This window comes from Rattus norvegicus, chromosome 6 (assembly GCF_036323735.1).
Source record: "Rattus norvegicus strain BN/NHsdMcwi chromosome 6, GRCr8, whole genome shotgun sequence".
NCBI classification, from domain to species: Eukaryota; Metazoa; Chordata; class Mammalia; order Rodentia; family Muridae; genus Rattus; species Rattus norvegicus.
This window is the reverse complement of record NC_086024.1, coordinates 118,031,939-118,048,439: the sequence shown is the minus strand read 5'-3', so window position 1 is coordinate 118,048,439 and position 16,501 is coordinate 118,031,939. Positions and strand designations below refer to the sequence as shown.

The 16,501-nt window shown below is 37.3% G+C and overlaps 1 pseudogene; it reads left to right on the top strand.

Annotated features, from left to right (window-relative positions):
- The first annotated feature begins 14,407 nt into the window (after positions 1-14,407).
- Positions 14,408-15,458, top strand: Prmt1-ps2 (protein arginine methyltransferase 1, pseudogene 2; annotated as a pseudogene).
- The last annotated feature ends 1,043 nt before the right edge of the window (positions 15,459-16,501 follow it).

The following is a 16,501-nucleotide window of genomic DNA, read 5'->3' as shown; positions in this document are numbered from 1 at the left end:
GTTGATTTTATATTGCATGTATTCTATTATCCACATTCCTGCTACCCCTTTGTCCTATCCCATAGTCCCCATTCTAGTTATACAATCTAAAACCTTATACACACACATATATAAAAACGCAGACTAGAATCCACATACAAAAGAAGAGATGTGTTTCTCCTATACACTGGTTTTCCTCTTATAAAATAATTGAATCACCTTTAATATTTTTTGTGATGAAGATAGAGATATAAACTATAATCCTTTGTTTGAAATGTTGAGTTTTATTATGCCTCTAGAAAACCAAAGACACTGTTGTTTTACTTCAAGATGCATTCCGTATGGGACATGGACACAGCAGCTAGATTTTAAGCATTGATGTAAAACATGAGGACAGATAGTAATCAGCTCACTCACATTTTAAAAGAACTGGGATCATCTCAGGATGTGTTCTATCTAGCCTGAGTCTCTAAATACATTTTACCTCATCCTATTGAAGATTAAGATAGAGAAGCATTTTCCTCAATAAATTAGATAGCCCTGAATCATTGTAATTTTCACTTCTGATTTAATTGAAGCTCAATGATATCATATTTCTTTCTTCAAGGATTTTGTAACTATTAATGTTTTAGATGCTGCTGTCACCAAGAGCTGGCATTATGTATATTGACTTAATTCACTTAACTTATTCATAGCTATGGAACATAGTTACAAAAATCATAAATGAACAGGAGGATAAGAGAAATTAAGGGAAGAAAGCAGGGAAGGAACTTTGGAGGGATGTCGGAAAGAAGAATGAACTATTTGCTTTTGCACGGAAAGGAGATTTAGTAAAAGGAAATGTTTTATTGTCAACAGCCTATTTTTAACTTCAGGTACAGCCAGGCCAATGGATACAGTGCTGTTTAAGTCACCGCTGTTCAATCTTATGCTACTCTGAGCCACAATGGCTGATATCCTCTCAGAGGTGAATTAAAATATCACAAAGGTCCTAATGTATGCAAACTGAAAACAGGAGATTTTAAACCTTGCCTTTTCAATATGGACTTGGTTCTACTTAAGATTTCTACTTGCTAATCCCCCATGGTAATTCTGGGCAGAGTGTCTGGGGTTCATGATGCCAATATATTCAATAAAGACAAGAAAAGACCAGTTCCTCCAACCATTCAAACTAAATTTGCCAATGTGTAGTTTTATTTTTTGCTATCTTATGTAGAATGAAATTCAATATGTAAAGTATGTGTTTATAAAAAGAGATGATTCAGCTTCTAATGTAGAACTTAATATACTCAGCCACGGAGTTCCTCTCCTATTATTATAAGAGGGAGGAAAATAAATGGTGCCCCAAATTTCAGCTAGTTTTTCTGAGAAGCTTCAAGATGAAAATTAAGGATAACTTATTGGAGTGCTTAGAAACCAAATTGATATTTGGAAATAGAAGTCACATAATGATTTTTCCATCTGGTTTATTTATTCTGAGACTGATAGCCATTAATACATTTTAAACTCCAGAGGACTGAAGGAACCAATATGAGTCAATTTATTGTCTCATTTATAAGGGCTATATGGCTTCAGAAAGGACTGTGATTACAGAAGAACATGGTCCCAGCCCTTTACTGCCCATTGCATAATGCATTTCTTCTGCACAGTATTTCTAAATCCAAAGAGGAATACAGCAACCAGCACAGTCTTCAGGCTACTATGAAATATTCCTTTTCAGTGCCTAAAAAACTCATCAAGAAAGAAAATCATTATCCAAATCACCACCAGCAAACCTTCTGACAACACAACTCCCTTGTAAGATTAGATGATGGGGCTGTTTAAGTGGATACAGCCCTGATACTTGTATGACTGTGGGGTTAATTCATGCTTTAGGCAAGAGGGGACAATTATGATTGATACCTCTATGTTTGTGTTATGATGACAGTTTGCTAAAACCAGAGGTATGGTAAAAATCCGTTTTGGAAACGCAGTGTAATGGTAGATCCCTGTTGGCTTGACACCATGAATACTGTCTTTTTATTTCTGTATCTGCAAATATCAGAGCAGGGATTTGAGTCATTGGGTTCTAGTTCTGTCTCTGCATTGGGATTGAAAATGAAGTCTCCTCAGGGGAAAAGGCAAGTTGCCTAGAACCAAAGTTTTAACCCCTTGGAAGTCCTATTCCTATCCCCAGATTGAATTTTGCCAAGATTGCCCCCCAGTTCTCTTTGTCCTTTCCTCAGGGCCTATGACACAATCTTGGATTCCCCTGGATTTCAACAGATGATGAAAACAATGAAATACAACCAACGTAGACATTTGTCTACAGTTATGCAAAGCATTTTATTTTTTTAATCTCATCAAATTTTCAAATAGTCTAACATGTCTATATACAGCAAGAAAGAGGAATTAGAAAGATAGCTCAGGAGGTCAGAGGATGTGCTGCTTTCCCAGAGTTCCTGTGCTTAGATCTTACCATTCAGTCTGGGCAGCTCTTACCTCTTCTAGACTTTGCATGGAACTGCATATTTGTGACACATACACAGACATACACACATGCTAATGAATAAAAATGTAGATAAAGCTGTAAAAGAGAGAAATTTGTCAATGCACAATAAGAAAGCGTATGAAAAATAGATAAACAGAAAAATTATTTTGAAGTTGTGCCTGTGATTTATGATAGGCAGAGTTCAGTCATGTTGGATGTACATTTGACTATAAATAATTAAAGAACTAATACAATTCCATTTTGTTCAAGTCTCAGCTTTATTCATACATAAAGGCATACACTTGAACTTAGTGGATTTATGTTTCCATTAAAATTAATATTAGGATAGGGCTGGGGAGTTGGCTCAGAGGTTGCAAACTCTGGCTTCCTTTGGTGAGCACCAAGATTCAGTTTCCAATAGACACACATTTTATAACAACCTGTAACTACAACTCATGGTAATTCTACCCATTTTTGTGGACTTATCAAACATGCAATGTACAGACATACATTCAGGGAAAAATCCATGCAGATAAAATAAAGTAGAGATATCTTTAAACAAAATAAAATGTTACAAAGATACATTAATAACAAATTTATATCTTTATCAACATTGTAAAATGTACCCAAACTTGAGTATAAAGAATTACCATCATGTCGGTGGATGACTCATATCCCTAACATTCATAATTCACTTTTATTGTGACTTCTATCACTGACAGATACTTTCCCTGTTCTTTTGCAATACACCAATATTATCTATACAATGTCCTTGGTCAATGTCTCCTTTCACTTAAAATAACATGCATATAATTCTATTTGTATGACAAAGAATCTCTTGCCAAATTTGTAGATAAATTATGAAGACTTTTGGGAGGTTTTTAGTACAATTTAATGTAATTATGAATGTTACTGCTGTAGACATTCTTATTGGTGTATTTTATGTGTATATCTGAATAAAACTCTCCATGAAAATACATTGCAATCCCACATGGCTCTGTGTATAAATAAATGGATTTTCTGTAGTACTTTCAATGCATGTTATTTAATGTACTTTGTGTGTGATGTGTCTATGTTTGAGAGGGTATCTTTGTGCGTGCATGCATATGTGCAAGCAAACGTGTGCCATGGCACTTGTATGGAGGTCAGAAAACCATGGTTACAACTGCCTTTTTTCTTTCCACAGTAGGGGTTGGATAATAAGCGTGAGTCACCTGGCTTGTGAGGAAATGCTTTCTCTCACTGAGTTCTCTCACCATCCCCATATGTGTTATTTTAAAGTCTCTGCAAAGCATTGGGTGATTTTAATGATTATTATTTGCATTATTTGTGTATTTGAATTTACTCTACATACTAACTATCAATAGGCACTGTGGGTTTGAATTAGCCTTTGTTTTTATTTACTGTTGTTTTCTTAATTTCACCTGTAATTCTGAGGTTGTGGTATGGCATTCACTTCCCTGTGATTTTAACTTGCGTTTTCACAACGACAGATGATTTTGCGAAGCTTTACATGTGTAGACCCATGATCATACTTCTCTGTTGTTTACTTTCACTTTGTAAACTACCTGCAACTTTAGCTGCTGCTCTTCTTGGAAACAGCTCTTCTCTGCCAGCGTTTATGATTTAGGTTGTTAATCACAATGCTCTGGGGATAGATGTAGGGGCATTCCACATTTGAGAACTCTTTGGGCTAAGTGAAATTTTTGTCAAAACAAATCCAAAAGATAATGTGAATAACTTTCAGTGATAGGAATATTATATCCTAGAGTTTACCGTCAATGGGTTAGAGAGTGAGTTTATATTCATTTCAATTTGGACAATGATCTATTATGGCCGTTGTCTAAATCTAGCGTGAGTGAATTTATTGTGCACACAAAAGTCAAATTAGAAAAATATATAATGAAACGAGAGAGAGAGGGAGGAAGGAGAGGGAAAGGGAAAGAGAGAGAATTTGTTTTCTGTTTTGTTGAAGATAACCATCTATGCTGTGATACAAATCCGTATTCAGAGGTAAGTATTATAAACACCTTTCTCTGTTTTGTATTTTATTTAAGAGTATCTTTTAATGAAATATGTTGATGCCTGCACTGTCATGGCACCGAGAACAGAGCATAAGCCTGCGGGATTGAAAAACACACATACGCGGGTCATTCCTGTTAAGAGAGAATACCAAATCTGTAACTTTATTCCCTGAATATATACCCAAGTTCACCAGGTAGAAAATTCCAGGAAGCACAGTGGGATAACCTGGCTTAAGGCTTCAGGAACAAAAGACCAAACACTTGCCCCAAATTTACTGGGGAGAAATCCAGGAAGACCAGCCTAAGTCCCGGAACAAAAACTGAGAACAAAATACAGGAACGAATGGACCATCATCCAGGTGTATGCCCAGGTGTGTGTCACCAGGCCAGGACGTTCCTTTGTTAGGAACAAAAGGCTTCTACATGCATCAGCAGGGCTCGCAGAGGTCACACACTGCAGGGGACCCAGAAGGGTCGACAGAAATAGAATTCTTTATTTAATTGGAATAAAATTAATCAAAACTTTTTTCATCAGTAATGTTTTATTTAAAAATCACTCACACATGAAAGTCTTTAGGATATTTTCTGTATTATCAACAAACAACTTAAAAAAATTCTACAAGTAAATTAGTGATAATGGAAATCTACATATTTATAAAATGCCAAAACTGCTTCAGACCCCCTATGCTGGCTAACCATCCCTATTTGGTAAATGTGGGAAAATGAGAGCAAGACAGCATCAGTTAGGTCAGGATGATGACCCATTCATTATCCCCTGGATTTATGCTACTAAGTCTGCACCAGGGCTCTCTAAGGATAAGATTGTGCAACAGTAACACAGATGAATGACAATAGCTATTGGATTGTTCAGTAGGAAAAGGAAATCACTTTTAGATAAGAAAGTTATGGCCTTGGAGCAAATAATTCTCTGAAGTCTTAAAAAAATAAGCAAAAGATTATAGCAGTAAATAAAACTTCAATAATAAAAAATATTTTATTAATGCCTTTGGCAAGATCCACAGGAATTTAACATAGGTTATGGTTACTATAGTGAAAGAAAACAAAGAAATTGGTCTGTATCAGTATAGGCAAAAATATGGTTTCTTTAAACTCCTAAAACAAGAACATTAAGTGGCCCGCAAGTAGCAGAATCAAAAAAGAGTCATTGATTAAAATTTTTCATTTGTGGGAGACAATCAAATATGTAACTATGTCCTCTTAGGAAAGTTTTAGATTTTTCCCTTATTAAGAAGAGTTATGTGCCTAATCTTATTTTCACTTATTATGCTGTGTTCTGTTTATACTCCTTGAAACTCTGCTACTTTCTGAAGGAAAACATAGTAGTAGCGGGTTTGGTAAAGCGGAGAGGTAGTGAGGAAGGTGTGGGAAGAGTGGAGGACTTGGAAACTGTGGTCAGGATATAATATATGAGAGAAGAATAAATAGAATTTAAATAAGAATTAATGGTGGTTATTAAGTATCATCTAATCAAAAGTAACAATATATCTTCATGATCCCAAAAAATTTTTAATTTTTACCCAAATTAGAATTACTGATATATATGAACCACATCACAAACTGCACCTTAATAAAAACTTTTATTTCATAAAATGTTTATGGGATTTACAAATTTAGGTGCTATAAAAGTATATCAAAAATAACTAAAAGAGAACAGTCTATTTAAATTGTAATACCTTTTGCAGCATTAACTGAGAAAAGCTTAAACACCCTCTAAGGAATTACTTATTTTTGCATATATAGTGTTTTAAAACATGTTTCAGTGAGACAAAAACTATAGTAAATTGTCTGCCTAAGGAAAACATCTTTTTGGCCCAATATTCAAACTATCTTTTAAGACAGGGAATGGTGAGATATCAGAGGTGTACCATTCCTAAGTGTCTGTTGTAAATGCCAATGTTAACTTACCAGGCCAGGGTCACCTGATATGGCTTTGAGGAATGAAACTAGACCAGTTGGAGGGTCCACAGCAACACTTAACCTGTGTAATTTTTTGTGAGAACAATGCAACTTTTTTTTTTAATTTTTTTTTTATTAAATTGAGTATTTCTTATATACATTTCGAGTGTTATTCCCTTTCCCGGTTTCCAGGCAAACATCCCCCTCCCCCCTCCCCTTCCTTATGGGTGTTCCCCTCCCAACCCTCCCCCCATTGCCGCCCTCCCCCCATAGACTAGTTCACTGGGGGTTCAGTCTTAGCAGGACCCAGGGCTTCCCCTTCCACTGGTGCTCTTACTAGGATATTCATTGCTACCTATGGGGTCAGAGTCCAGGGTCAGTCCATGTATAGTCTTTAGGTAGTGGCTTAGTCCCTGGAAGCTCTGGTTGCTTGGCATTGTTGTACTTTGGGGTCTCGAGCCCCTTCAAGCTCTTCCAGTTCTTTCTCTGATTCCTTCAATAGGGGACCTATTCTCAGTTCAGTGGTTTGCTGCTGGCATTCGCCTCTATATTTGCTGTATTCTGGCTGTGTCTCTCAGGAGCGATCTACATCCGGCTCCTGTCGGTCTGCACTTCTTTGCTTCATCCATCTTGTCTAATTGGGTGACTGTATATGTATGGGCCACATGTGGGGCAGGCTCTGAATGGGTGTTCCTTCAGTCTCTGTTTTAATCTTTGCCTCTCCCTTCCCTGCCAAGGGTATTCTTTTTCCTCATTTAAAGAAGGAGTGAAGCATTCACATTTTGATCATCCGTCTTGAGTTTCGTTTGTTCTAGGGATCTAGGGTAATTCAAGCATTTGGGCTAATAGCCACTTATCAATGAGTGCATACCATGTATGTCTTTCTGTGATTGGGTTAGCTCACTCAGGATGATATTTTCCAGTTCCAACCATTTGCCTACGAATTTCATAAACTCGTTGTTTTTGATAGCTGAGTAATATTCCATTGTGTAGATGTACCACATTTTCTGTATCCATTCCTCTGTTGAAGGGCATCTGGGTTCTTTCCATTTTCTGGCTATTATAAATAAGGCTGCGATGAACATAGTGGAGCACGTGTCTCTTTTATATGTTGAGGCATCTTTTGGGTATATGCCCAAGAGAGGTATAGCTGGATCCTCAGGCAGTTCAATGTCCATTTTTCTGAGGAACCTCCAGACTGATTTCCAGAATGGTTTTACCAGTCTGCAATCCCACCAACAATGGAGGAGTGTTCCTCTTTCTCCACATCCTCGCCAGCATCTGCTGTCACCTGAGTTTTTGATCTTAGCCAATCGCACTGGTGTGAGGTGAAATCTCAGGGTTGTTTTGATTTGCATTTCCCTTATGACTAAAGATGTTGAACATTTCTTTAGGTGTTTCTCAGCCATTCGGCAATCCTCAGCTGTGAATTCTTTGTTTAGCTCTGAACCCCATTTTTTAATAGGGTTATTTGTTTCCCTGCGGTCTAACTTCTTGAGTTCTTTGTATATTTTGGAAATAAGGCCTCTATCTGTTGTAGGATTGGTAAAGATCTTTTCCCAATCTGTTGGTTGCCGTTTTGTCCTAACCACAGTGTCCTTTGCCTTACAGAAGCTTTGTAGTTTTATGAGATCCCATTTGTCGATTCTTGATCTTAGAGCATAAGCCATTGGTGTTTTGTTCAGGAAATTTTTTCCAGTGCCCATGTGTTCCAGATGCTTCCCTAGTTTTTCTTCTATTAGTTTGAGTGTGTCTGGTTTGATGTGGAGGTCCTTGATCCACTTGGACTTAAGCTTTGTACAGGGTGATAAGGATGGATCGATCTGCATTCTTCTACATGTTGCCCTCCAGTTGAACCAGCACCATTTGCTGAAAATGCTATCTTTTTTCCATTGGATGGTTTTGGCTCCTTTGTCAAAAATCAAGTGACCATAGGTGTGTGGGTTCATTTCTGGGTCTTCAATTCTATTCCATTGGTCTATCTGTCTGTCTCTGTACCAATACCATGCAGTTTTTATCACTATTGCTCTGTAATACTGCTTGAGTTCAGGGATAGTGATTCCCCCTGAAGTCCTTTTATTGTTGAGGATAGCTTTAGCTATCCTGGGTTTTTTGTTATTCCAGATGAATTTGCAAATTGTTCTGTCTAACTCTTTGAAGAATTGGATTGGTATTTTGATGGGGATTGCATTGAATCTGTAGATTGCTTTTGGTAAAATGGCCATTTTTACCATATTAATCCTGCCAATCCATGAGCATGGGAGATCTTTCCATCTTCTGAGGTCTTCTTCAATTTCTTTCCTCAGTGTCTTGAAGTTCTTATTGTACAGATCTTTTACTTGCTTGGTTAAAGTCACACCGAGGTACTTTATATTATTTGGGTCTATTATGAAGGGTGTCGTTTCCCTAATTTCTTTCTCGGCTTGTTTCTCTTTTGTATAGAGGAAGGCAACTGATTTATTTGAGTTAATTTTATACCCAGCCACTTTGCTGAAGTTGTTTATCAGCTTTAGTAGTTCTCTGGTGGAACTTTTGGGATCACTTAAATATACTATCATGTCATCTGCAAATAGTGATATTTTGACCTCTTCTTTTCCGATCTGTATCCCTTTGATCTCCTTTTGTTGTCTGATTGCTCTGGCTAGAACTTCAAGAACTATATTGAATAAGTAGGGAGAGAGTGGGCAGCCTTGTCTAGTCCCTGATTTTAGTGGGATTGCTTCAAGTTTCTCTCCATTTAGTTTAATGTTAGCAACTGGTTTGCTGTATATGGCTTTTACTATGTTTAGGTATGGGCCTTGAATTCCTATTCTTTCCAGGACTTTTATCATGAAGGGGTGTTGAATTTTGTCAAATGCTTTCTCAGCATCTAATGAAATGATCATGTGGTTCTGTTCTTTCAGTTTGTTTATATAATGGATCTATATCAAAAACAGAATTTTGTCGGAATTGTCAGGATCAATACAATTGTAGTTGTCAAGATATAATGAGATTTGTCAACAGTACAGGCTATTTAGATTAATGTTTAAGATCAGTTGTCCTATCAGGTTTCCATGGCTCCTTGACTTCTAAGGGAACATATAGAAAAACATAAACAGCCTGAATGCTTCACTGTTTGAAGGAATGCATTATACATGTGTGCAAGCATGTGTGTGTTTGTGTGTAAGTCAGAGATCAACTCCAGATGATGTTTCTCTAGCTTCCCATCTTAATTTTTGAGATAGAGTCTTACACCGAGCAATGAGGCACATCAATTAGTCTGGCCTGGGTGACCATTGAAGCTAATGGCTCCGTTTGTTTCCACCTCCCCAGTTCTGAGATTGGGGCCACTCATAACCACATCCAGAGTCTTTGTGTGATGTGAGGATTAAACCAGGTCCTAATGCTTACAAAGTAAGTGCTTTACAGAAAGAGCCACCTCCCAGTCATTGTCTCCTTCTCATGAACTCTGTTTCCATTTGTTTCTCCACAACCTGAAATCTATTGTCACTGATAGTCTTGGGGAATATAAGCAAAGCCTCTGGGCATGTTAAGGTAGAGAAAGAGGCAGGATACTTTTTATATTGATATTCAATCTTTTTCCCTTACCACTATTACAAAATTTTATAAACTGTGGCCTTATAAAACTTTGATTTGTCAGTTTGTACTTCTGGATGTGAGATCTCCAAAATGACTCTCAGAAACTGCAAATTACATGGGTTACTTCAAAACTGTCTGTAACTACAGATCCAAGGAATTCAGCGCCCTCTTCTGGCCTCTGTGGGAACTCATACATATGAATATGCACACATAGAAAGAAACATTCCTGTACACACACAGATGAATAAAAATAAAGTAGCTTTGAATAAAGAAATAAATATTTTAAAAGCACAAATAAAGAACACAGGCAATATTTACCTCGGATCCACATTATGTATGCACTGTCAGATATAGCATGAATATATTAATTGCTAATTATTCCCAATAGAATTAAATCATTAGGCAGAGTCTGTCAAGAACAGATAATTAGCTATATGATGCATCAAATATAGAAATAATGGGACATTATGATAACACACACAGGAAAATACTTTTGAGTCACGATCCATGTACATGTAGAATAAATGACTTGTCTATTAGTCAATTCAATTAACAATAAAACGGCATATACAGTTTATAAAACTTGGGACAATGGCTATGTTTTGGTTGTAGCTTGTTCAGTGATTAGACCCTTAGAGAAAGTGGATTCACACATAAACTACAGTGAAATCTATGTATAATCGTAGAGTGGTTGCATGAAGTATGACCAGGGAAGGCTCCTGGCATCAATGCATGGATACATCATTAAGATGACCAGCTTCTTTCTCTTTTCACAGTATTTCATGGAGATGGAGTTCTTGGAGTTCTGTTTTAATTTTCTGTTTTAATTAAGATCCCTGGAGAAAAATAAAAGTTGAGGTTAGTCTATTAATCACTAGAAAATAAAGATCTAGCAGCTCCGGACTCCAGCTTGTGTCTACTAGCTAACTGCCATGTGCACTGGGAAAGCCACAAGCTTCTTATTCCAATCTGATACAGTGACAAGTAACAGCAGCTTTATTTTCACTGCTTAGCTGACTGGAAAGAGTCACCATCTGTCCAAATTGTAATTTTGATATCACAGAGTCACACCAGAATTGTCTGCCTAATTTCCATAAATTTCTTCCAGCAAACACAATTGTTTATCCTTATCAGTCGGACCCAAAAGCTCAATAGAACCATTGTGAGATTACAGATGGAATTCTCTCTCAGCATTTAACATCAGTTTTCCTGACCCTCAATGTTAAATCACAATAGAGAATGTTCCGTGAGAAGAACTCCTATGTGCATAGGGCTCACGAATGATCACCAACAAGAAAAGCATGTATTTCTCTGTGAATCTCACTATTAATAGTATTACAAGCAATGGCAAGCAAGAGGAAACATTGCCAATTACAAGCACACAGATAAATACTCTAGATTTCCTTCTATTTCACTATGGTAATTTTATTCCTGGGACATTTATTTTTGTATGTGATACTTGATGGCTTTATTGGAGATTTTAGGGATAATCAAATGGTAAAAGAACATCAAATAAACAGATAACAATATCAAGAATGGAATGGTATTCAGTAATTTGGGAGCAAAAGTGAAGCTAAGGGAGACTGACTTCCACTTACCAATGTAACATGCAGAAGCAATGTGAGGGCTACAAATATCAGGGAAATGGTATGAGGGCAGAGTAAACAACAATAATATATAGGAAAAAGTAGAACCCTTGATTTCAACACCTTAATATTTCATATTAATGGGATGAGGACCAAGCCACGTTCATGAACACAGACTATGGAAGAAAATGCAAAGGAGAGAAATATAAAAACTACATCTACCTATAAAACTGATGTTTGGCAGTCTGTCAGCAGCAAGCCAAGGATTGATTCCCTCACAATTTTTCTTTAAATAATTTAGGTGTGGACCTGGCATTATAACAAGTTTTGAAACATGAGTATGTGTGTGTGTGTGTGTGTGTGTGTGTGTGTGTATGAATTGGTGTGTATATATGTATGTGTATATAAGTGTATGTATATGTTATATGTATGTGTATGATGTATATGTACAAGTGTATCTGTAAGTGTATATATGTGTATTATATGATGAATATGGATATGGTTATGTGTACCTATATCTATATCTATTATATCTATATATATATATACTACCTTCTATGTACAAATATATAACTAATTAATATTTAATTAACTAAGAAAATTTTATTTTACTAAAGTAAACATAAGAAGAAAGTAGTTTCATATAGATAAATTTGAATAGCTATTTTATTTACCAGGTGCACGCTAATGAGACTAACAGTCATCCTGATAGTCATCCTATTCATAAACCCTATAACAGAATAATCGTATGTACAAATCAAACAAATAGTGTTAAAACATTGGAATCCTGTGAAGGCTTTATGCCCCAGCATAGAGGAACGCTAGGGTAGTGAGGCAGGAGTGGGTGTGTGGGGAAGCACCCTCATAGAAGCAGGGGGCTGGAATAGGGAGTTTTCAGAGGGGAAACATGGAAGGGGATAACATTTGAAATGTAAATAAATAAAATACCCACCAAAAATTAAATAAAATAAAATGGCAAGTCAAAATTTAGAGTCTTGGCAACGATTGAAGTAAAATACAGTATTCATCTGAAATTTCATGGCAGCATCTTCTATTATTAGCTTTCTATGAATAATGATTATAATTATATTCAGTATTTCATTCAGTAGTTCTCAGGCATTTACTTTTGAGGAGTTCACATGTGAACACTTTATCTACATCATGCTTACCTCTCCCCCATCCCCCTGGGTTTAAAACCTCCTTCCCATTGTAGGATCCTTCTTATGTGGTTATTACTACTGCGTGGCTTGTACACTCATGGGGCTTGGAGTCTTCTCCTTACAAGTATTCAAACATGCCTAAGCAGTATGTCTGAGACTAAATATACAGGTTTTCTCAAAAATAACAAGTCCTTGTTATCCTCTGTAAACACCTGTGCCTCTTCTTTCTGTCCCTTTTATACTGAAAATCAGTGGACATGTAAAAAAAAAAAAACAAAACAGAAGTTCAAAGTCAAAACACAAAACAAAACCTCCTTTCCCAATTCATAACTTCTTAATTACTATTGATAAATATGTATATTTATGAACATGAATATTTATGGATACTTTAATGAGTCCACATTTAGCATTGATCCTATGAACATGGTTCTAGGACTGAACACTTGAATTTGCACATTGATCTAAAAGATCAACTACAGAAAGTTTATTCTACCATTCTTTGCAGACATTGACTCCCTAAAAATCTTCATACATGAGTGGGACCTTGTAAATTGTCCCCCATCCCATTCATGGTAGCATGTCAATTGATGCAGCTTTTGTTTAGGAAAGCACTTTATTGAGATTTCATGGATATGGTTTTACTTTCAGGTCCAGAGGACACTGTCTAACAGTACCCACCATGGTGTTCTGACTCTTACAATATTTCAACACCCTCCTGTACAGTTTTCTCAAGTTTAAGTATAGGGCTTGCATGTATAGTGTTTGCAATGTATTGTTACATTTTGCATTTTTACAAGTTGTGGATCTCTGAATAGAGATTGTCTGATCAGTGATAAGGAGACTTATCTGTAGATATAAGCATATGTGTTTAGAATAAAATTAAAAATTGTATTATTCCAGGAAAATGACTAATGTAGGAGAAATACGGGAATCTAAGGGGAGAGGTGGGAGCAAAATGAAACAGACTAAGAGGAAAAATCTAACAGTGAAGATGTTTGAAACCACAATAAAAATATTTTGTAAATTTACCTAAAGTACTTCAAAATGAATATATAATAGCTACATCTATTATTCTGTATATAGAAACACCACACACACACACACACACACACACACACACAAAGAAACTTACTAGAATTATGCCAAATTGTGCAATAATCCTCCCAGAAAAAAACAAAAACAACTTAAAAGAAGAAGAGGAGGAGGAAGAGGAGGAGGAGGGGAGAAGAAGAAGAAGAAGAAGAAGAAGAAGAAGAAGAAGAAGAAGAAGAAGAAGAAGAAGAGGAGGAGGAGGAGGAGGAGGAGGAGGAGGAGGAGAAGGAGGAGGAGGAGGAGGAGGAGGAGGAGGAGGAGGAGGAGGCTGGAGAGATGGCTCAGCGGTTAAGAGCACCCGACTGCTCTTCCAGAGGTCATGAGTTCAATTCCCAGCAACCACATGGTGGCTCACAACCATCTGTAAGGAGATTCAGTGCGCTCTTCTGGTGTATCTGAAGACAGCTACAGTGTACTTATATATAATAAATAAAGTAAATCTTTAAAGAAGAAGAAGAAGAAGAAGAAGAAGAAGAAGAAGAAGAAGAAGAAGAAGAAGAAGAAGAAGAAGAAGAAGAAGAAGAAGAAAAGGAAAAGAAGAAGAAAAAGAAAAGAGAGAGGAGAGAGGAGGGTCTCGGAGGCCATAGGACTCGGGTGAAGATGGCCACAGCTAAGGCTGCGAACTGCATCATGGAGGTTTCCTGTGGCCAAGCAGAAATAGTGAGAAGCCCAATACTAAGGGCATGACATCCAAAGACTACTACTTTGACTCCTATACCCACTTTGGCATCCATGAGGAGATGCTAAAGAATGAGGTACGAACCCTCACATACTGCAACTCCCATATTTCACAATTGGCAACTCTTCAAAGACAAGGAGGTTCTGGATGTGGGCTCAGGCACTGGCATCCTCTGCATTTCGGCTGCCAAGGCAGGGTCCCGCAAGGTCACTGGGATGTTGTGCTCCAGTATCTCTGATTATGCTGTGAAGATTGTCAAAGCCAACACATTAGACCATGTGGTGACCATCATCAAGGGCAAGGTGGAGGTAGAGCTGCCCTTGGAGAAGGTGGGCATCATCATCAGCGAGTGGATGGGTTATTGCCTCTTCTATGAGTCCATGCTCAGCACTGTGCTGCACTCTTGTGACAAATGGCTGATGGCCTCATCTTCCCGGTCCAGGCCACCCTGTATATGACAGTCACTGAGGACCAACAGTATAAAGACTACAAGATTCACTGGTGGGAGTATGTATATTGCTTTGATATGTCCTGCATTAAAGATGTGGCCATTAAGGCGCCCCTGGTGGATAGGGTGGACACAAAACAGCTGGTCACCAATGCCTGCCTCATAAAAGAGATGGACATCTACACAGTCAAGGTGGAGACCTGACCTTTATCTCCCCCTTTGGCCTGCAAGTGAAGAAGAACGACTGCATACATGCACTGGTGGCCTACTTCAACACCGAGTTCACCCGATGCCACAAGAGGACTGGTTTCTCTACCAGTCCTGAGTTCCCGTACACACATTGGAAGAACACTGTGTTCCACATGGAGGACTACCTAACAGTGAAGACCAGCGAGGAGATTTTTGGCACTATTGGAATGAGGTCCAATGCCAAATACAAGCATGATTTGGACTTTACAATCGACCTGGACTTCAAGGGTCAGTTGTATGAGCTTTCTTGTTCCACTGACTACCGGATGCACTAAGGAGGTGCCATGCTGGCCCTCCTACAAAAGGGGGCTCTGAGACTGGGCTTGGGGGACGGGAGGGTACATCCTGACTGTGTTTTTCATAACTTAGGTTTTATATAATTGTGTTTATGCCAATAAATCCTCAGCTGTCCAAAAAAAAATAATAACAACAACATTTTCAAAGTTGCTGCTTAAGGGAATAGGAAAGATTCCTAAAACAATATGGGATATGGTTCTAGCTCCTATTGCCTTCCATAATTTTAAAGCAAAATCCTATTGCTGAAAGCCACCATCTATATTGAGCACAGCACTTCAAAGAATTGATCTAAAAACTGACATGGAAGCCTCCTTACTGTGGACTGTCTCTCATAATGTCAGAAGTGACTGTGCAAACTGCTAAGGGTTGAAGAGATTGTTGGCCATCCCAAACTATTAAGCTGTCTTTCTACAAACCACACCAATGATTTACCCAACATATTTTCTATTTCTATGAAACACAGCACATTTCTGTGAACTACAACCCTGACATTATGATAACGACACTCTTGTCTTAAAGTAACAAAGTGTCTAATTTTACTTATAGACTTTCCATGCCTAGTACTATAAACTTAACCAACTCTCGAACTGTCAACCATATTTTAACAATGAAATGGTTAATTTGCTATAAATGTTATACAAAAGAAAAATAAAAGTATAGACATAGGTTCCAAAAAGTACATGATCACTAAATTCTGCGAGTGGAGAGCCCATTATCTTTGATCATTGCAAATTTGGTAAGTGCTTGTTCTGTGCTAGATAGTAGAAAGTTGTCAATGAAAATTTAAAATATTTTTACCAGTGGATATAAAGTGCTTGAGGCTCTTTTCCTGTGTCTCTATTATCAGAGAAACACTTTCTATAACTTAATATAAATCACTCAATTCATAATAGCAAGGGAAAGGTATGAAAGACCAAATGGTATGGGTCTCACATTTCATAGGATTTCTAAGTTTCATAAAATTTAATTCAGAATCTGGATACAAGAAAGCCTCTGTAAACAGGATCTTGCTTGAACACAA